The following is a 6,460-nucleotide window of genomic DNA, read 5'->3' as shown; positions in this document are numbered from 1 at the left end:
ATGACAAGGTTTTGTGGGATTGGTGTGGTTTAAGAGAGCTAAAGGGCATATGAAGCAGGTGCTGTTGGTGGGAGTTCAGGGGTGGGCTTAGACTGTCAGGGAAATGGCAGAATGAACGTGGATTGGCTTTAGGACAGAGGAGGAAGAACTCCAATGCGCCAGGTTTCTGGGTCAGTCAGTTGGAGACAGCTGTAGAGATCAGGAGCAAGGTAGAAACACATCTGGGGGCCCAAGTTCATTTTCTGTTCTGAGGTGACGTGTGCAAATTCATCCCTTCTGAAAATGAGAAGAGATGGGTAGGGATGGGAAGGAGAGGAATAACTTGTACTGACGCATGGAAGGAAATTCCGGAGGGCCTCTTGACTTTCCAGGGCTACAGGGGGTGTGAGGTTGCACCTGGACAACCTGCGTCTCTCTTGTCCCTGACTCTCAAGTGATGGGCAGGAATGTGTTTCTCTTGACTACTCTTGCCCCCAGTAGTGTCCCCATTTGGGCTCACCTGCAGCCCTGCTCCTTGCAGTATGGAGCTTGGGTAACACTGGATGGTGACATTGTGTGCCCTCTTGTTTGAGACAGTGTGCAGCTGACAGCCATTTTTTTTTTTTTTTTTTTTTTTGCGGAACTGGAGATTGAACTCAGGCCCAGGGAAGTGCTTATTCTGCTGAGCCATCTCCCCAGCCCCTGACAGCCATTCCTTGAACCCATCCAAAAGGCCCACCCACACACCCTTCCCTGCTGCCTGAGAGAGAAACACCTCTCTGCTGACCCGATCCAGATCAGCCATGTTAGCTGTGAAGCTACTGTGAGGCTGTGGCCACTCACATCCTTCTAGTTTGTGTTGGCTTTAGATTGTGTTTAGTTCTCAGCACACTTGTTTTGGGAAAGCATTTTTCCCTTACCTGAGAACCACTGGAAGAACTTTTCCATTGTGACCATAGCCATCCGATTCAGCAAGATTCAGCTTCTGCCTGCACTCGACCTGTTTCTGTGGTGGTGAGCCCTGGGGTTTGCATGACCTTGAGTCGCTGCCCTTAGTGCTCACTCTTCAGGAAGCACCAGGGGGCGCTCTGCACACCGAGCGTGTAATGAATGAGCACCCCCTGCAGGTGCAGCAAGCAGGTGCGGCCCAGCTGCACAGCTGCAGCACCCCAAGGGACTGGGACAGTATGACTGAGAATTACTGCTCTAGCTTGCTGCCTTAAAAACCAAAAAGTTTTATTTGGAAATAATTTCAAACTCATAGAGAAGCTACAAAGATAAAAACTGTAAGATGCCCAAGTGTCCTTCACAAAGGCATACATATTAATGTATGACCCATTCAGTTTCTGAGTGTGTTTTCTCATATGTGCTTATTTGCTTTTGCCACATAAGGCCTGGCCCTTTGCTCCTGGTAATGCAGTATTTCCTAAGAGTAAAGATGTCTCCCAGATCATGGTACTGTTACCAAAGTCGGTACATCCAGCACCGACACAGTCCTCCACTCACATCCCAGCCAACCTCCGGGTGTCCTTTGCAGTTTTCCCCCCACAGTCCTGGATCTGTCTTGGACTGTCTTTAATCTGGAGTATTTTCATAGTTTTATCTCACACAACACTGATATTAGGAAGTATACAGTCTTATTATAAAGGTGTTTTTTTTAGGCTTAGCTGTTTTATGTGGATTGGGTTAAGGTTGGCGTTCCAGGGGGCTGGAATGCAGTCCATATCCTGTGTGCCCCTGAGCTCCGTGTTGAGAAGTCCGCAGTACCCCACCCCAAGTATTTATTTCTTGCGGTACTGGGGATAGAACCCAGGACCTTGGGCTTGCCAGGCAAGCACTTATTCTACTGAGCTGTCTCCTGGGCCCAAGTAATGTTACTTGATTACCTGATCTAATGAGAAAGTTTGAACAGGAAAATTTTAATAACTGTTCGCTGTGTAAGGGTAGTTAACCACTAGAAAACCCCTCTAAAAAACAGCTTAGCGAGCCCAGCTATCAGGCATAAGGTCAAAGGAAGAAAAGATGACAAAGGATGCTGAAGAATTTGTGTACCAGAAGACAAGACTCCCTTCAGCACCCCGGGACCAGCTGATGGAGGATAGTCCCCCCATCTGTGACAAGGCAAGGATTCGGGCGTGGATCCCTGGAGCGCTGGAGGTACTATTTCCCTTCCGACATTTAAGCATCACTGTAGACATAGCCATCAATGGTGTGACGCCCTGCGCCCTACCAGTTCTTCCCCCAGGGCTGGCACGCTGCACGGCCGCTTACCCTACTCATCTTCCTAGGCCTGAGCGCCTTTCCAGTCCACTGCTGTCCCCATTTGCCAGGACGCTTGCCCTCCCTTCCCTCACTGCCTATTTCTGTGTGTCCGTTTACACCTAGGGAGCATGAGGAGTGCTGCTCCTGCCAGCAGGCTGCAGTTGTCACTGTCCGCGAAGGGGGAAGGCTTCCTACCGGGTTCCCACGGGGGCCAGTGAGTCCTTCAGGTTGCTCCGTGAGTTCACATTGTTAGAAGCACGTCTGTCATTTCTGACGTAAGTTGTCCGTGATCCAGCTCCTTTTTGTGGCTCATATCATATCTTTGCTTTTCATCTTGTTAACAGATATTTTTTTTTTTTTTTCAGAACTGGGGATTGAACTCAGTTCCTTGCACTTGCCAGGCAAGTGCTTATTCTACTGAGCTATCTTCCCAGCCCCTTGTTGACAGATTTTTGACTTGTGTCTTTTTCAGAAAAATTAGTAAACATAATTGTTGCTTTTAAAAATGGCAGTAGAGATAAGCAGAAAGATGACAAACTTGAGCCCAGTCTGGGCTCAAACCTTGTCTCAACATGAAAGACAAAAAGTGCTGGGGCTTTAGTCCCGTCTAAGGCCCTAAATTCAGTCCTCACCCAGTAGTACATACATACATATATATACACACAACACTACTAAATAGCACACAGGTGAGCCAGTTAGGAACAGTGTGTGCCTTTCTAGCCTCTGCTTTTTAAAAAATTTTTTAAAAAAGTTTTTTTAACATATTTGGTCCAGGATCTCACTATGCAGCTTGGACTCATAGTGACCCACCTGTTTTCAGCCTCCCCAAACGCTGGGATTACAGGGTGTGCCACCATGCCTGGGCTCTCTCCGGCTCTGTGCACCCGAGGGCAGGGCCAGCATGGCATGCAGTATTGGGGATCAAACCCTGGTCCCTGCGCTTGCCTAAGCAGGCACTTAGTCCACTGAGCTGTCTCACCAGCTCCTCTTTTCTACATATACAGAAACAGTCATGGTGGTGGGTTCTGGTTTTGCTTTTTCTGTTACTTGAAGTTTATCACATGGGGGGGTCTCTTCACAACGCAGTGTGGTCCTCTTGCTGGGCTGGAGTGTAGGACTTTTGCTTGCTTTCAGTCAGCTGTACAGACATATTAATACCACAGTTAACCAACATAGAGTGGGCAGGTCTTGAGGCTGCTTCAGCCTTGTTGCTGTGAATTGTGCCATGTGCACAGTCACCCGTCACTTCATGGTCAGAATGGGTCCCGAGAGTGTGTGCTTAGTCACTTCTTTCATGATGCACACACTGTAGGGTATACTTAGTAAGCCAGAGTGGTAGTGTCAGTCACTCCTCATGGCCCTGCTGCAGTCAGGACACCTGGTGACACGGACATTGGAGGCACTGCGATGTGACCGCACATGCGTTTGTGTGTGGACCCAGGAGTGCGCTCTCTGGTGGCAGTGACTAGCCTTTTTCTTGCCTGAACTACATCAAGTGATGCCAAGTTGTCCTGGGCTGCACGTAAAATGCATAATAAAGCTAATGTATGGGACAGAATTTTTAGAAATGTTTTTCATTATGGCATTTTTTGAAAAGCACAAGTGGCCCATGAGCTGGAGATGGGACACACTTAACGTCTAGTGTTTTCAACCCATAAACCAATCATGGTGTTTCACCATATCCGGTATTGTATGTAGTTGTATATGCTATAGTACCTGAGTTGTAGCCTGTACAACTATATGTAGCCTGTACATGTAGTTGTACCTGAGAAGTGGCCCAGTTGCTAGGACAGCTGTCACACCCCTGGGCAATGGCAGCTGAAATCATGGGGGACCTCCTTTGTGTATACAGTCTGGATGAGAACCACAGGCTGGCTTCTTGAGCTGAAGTATGTGTGGCACAGAATAACCACGGAGACCGCCAACGCCGTGCTGGGTCAGAGCCTCCAGAGCGCTGTGCTGTACGGTTTTCCATGGGTTCATGGGAGATTTTTAGTACATAATGAATTTACTATGCACCAAAAGCTGTATATAAGTTTTTCATAGATGTGGCCAGTGTTCTCCAGGCAGATAACCTGCTTATCTTCTTACTATCTGCATAAAAGGGCGTATTTCCAGACCCTCATTGATGTTTGGAATATTACCAGCCTTCATCTCTAATTCCAGTCTTGCAGATGGTATGTATGTATTTATTTGAGTATATATCAGGCCCAAAGTATGTTTCTGCTGCTATTATCTCCTGGATTTTCATTTCTATCCTTTGCCCAGTTTTTGGTTTAGTTTCCTTTCTGTTTTTGTCTTTCCAAGACAGGGTCTTACTTTAATAGCCCAGGATGTTCTTGAGCTGGTGTCAGCCTCCCAAGTGCTGGGGTTATAGCATGGGCCACCACGCTTGCCTTTCCCTTGCCTGGTGTTACAGGCTCTTCTCTTGGTTATTTTCTACAGATCTGTACAGAATTTGCTTGGGAAACTTCTCTGTGAAACTCCGTCTGTTGTGCTGTGAGCACAATGATCCTCCTGCATTTCCTGGTAGGCCTTGGTGCGTGGGAGTGTCTACTTTGTGTATTGGTTTTATATCCTGCGCATTTAACAGTTCTTAAAATATTTTTTCTCTGTGACTTTTTATCACAGCACCCCTGGGTTCTCCTGAGGGAATTACTTGGTGTCCTTACAAAGACCCGTTCTTCCCATGCCAGGATGCAAAACAGCCGTGCTCTCCCGACCAGGCCAGGCAAATGCCTTTCTGCCAGTCACTTGGCCTAGCACACAGTAGAACACGGGGAGTCGATGTGGACACCAGTTTTCTCTTAGTCTCATCGCCATCAGGCAAGGCCCAGAGACACAGCCACTGCTGTCCCAGAAGGTGTACCAAGTGAGGCATGCTCAGTGCAGAGCTGCTGAGAATGGCTAAGCTTTGGACAGTGTGGCTGGCAGTCCCTTTTTGTTTTTCTTTTGCATTATTACGGATCAAACATAGGGGTACTCTGCCTTTGAGCCATGTCCCCAGCCCTTTTTATTGTTTAATTTTGAGATAAGGTCTCACCAGGTTGCCCAGGCAGGACTCCAACTTGGGATCCTCCTGCCTCAGCCTCCCTAAGCAGTAGTCCCTTAACTTTAGTTAATTAGCATTTGGCTGTTACCTAATTTGAGCAGTATAGGGATAGCAACTTTCAGAGCTGTATTGAGCCCAGCTTATACTGGTGGTGAAGTTTGAGCTCAGGAAAATTACGACTTATGGAATCACCCGAGGAGGCATCAGCTGTGTTCAGATGGTGACGTTCTGAGCGCAGAGGTCATGCTGTCTCCTTGCCCCACACTGTCAGGAAGAAGCTGCATTGTCCGTACCCAGTCACATAGGTCAGCACTTGTTACCTGGTCCTGAGGACTGGAGGAAGCTGCAGAGGGAATGACTCTGACTGGGATTCTTTTCTTGGGTTGTTTTCCTGGCGTAAATTGAGATCAAACGTTGCTTCTTGCTCTCTGGCTGCCTGAACACCGGAGAACCATGCCATTATCTAACACTTGTTACCCGTCAGCCACTGGGCCCACAGCCACCTTGCACCTGTCAGCTGATGATGAATATCTAGGCCAGAGGTTTCTAAAGAACGGTTGCAATGGAATAGGGTGCTCCATCAAGGCGACAGGTGTTTGCAGGGAATAGGTAACACCCTGGTGCCTGCCTCTGCTTGTATTTCCTCGTTGCTGCGCGCGCACACCAAGCCCCTGGTCAGTCCTGTCCTCCTGGGGCCTTGTGCAGGCCCTGTGCCTACGCCATGTCCTGTTCCATATGGTGCTGGGGCAGACCCTCCCATCTCTTGGGCTCGGCTCGGACTCCACTCCTGACCTCCCTTCTATCTTCCATCCTAGTCCTGTCCAGATGTTTCTCTTCCAGGAGGGTCTCCAGCCATGTGCCACTTCCCACATGAGCCACCAGGCCCCAGTTAGCCCACTTGGTGTGGGGCTAGAAGTGCCCAACTGCCCCTGTGGGGAAGTGAGCTCTTCTGGCCCCTGTTCTAACTTAGCAGGTCCCACCCAGCCTGTGATTACACGGGAGTCCTCAGCGTCCTTATCGTAGCACTCACTGTCCCCTGGTCATGCTGACGTCCTGAGGGTCTCTCTATCATACCATTTTGGTGATGGGCCCAGGACTCGGCCAACCCTGACAGGACTTAAGGGGTGGTTCCTGGCAGCCTTTTCTTGAGGTAGGAGCTTAAGACTG

The sequence above is a fragment of the Octodon degus genome, unplaced genomic scaffold (assembly GCF_000260255.1).
Source record: "Octodon degus isolate 3935 unplaced genomic scaffold, OctDeg1.0 scaffold00026, whole genome shotgun sequence".
In the NCBI taxonomy this organism is placed as follows: domain Eukaryota; kingdom Metazoa; phylum Chordata; class Mammalia; order Rodentia; family Octodontidae; genus Octodon; species Octodon degus.
Note: the sequence above shows the minus strand (reverse complement) of the source record.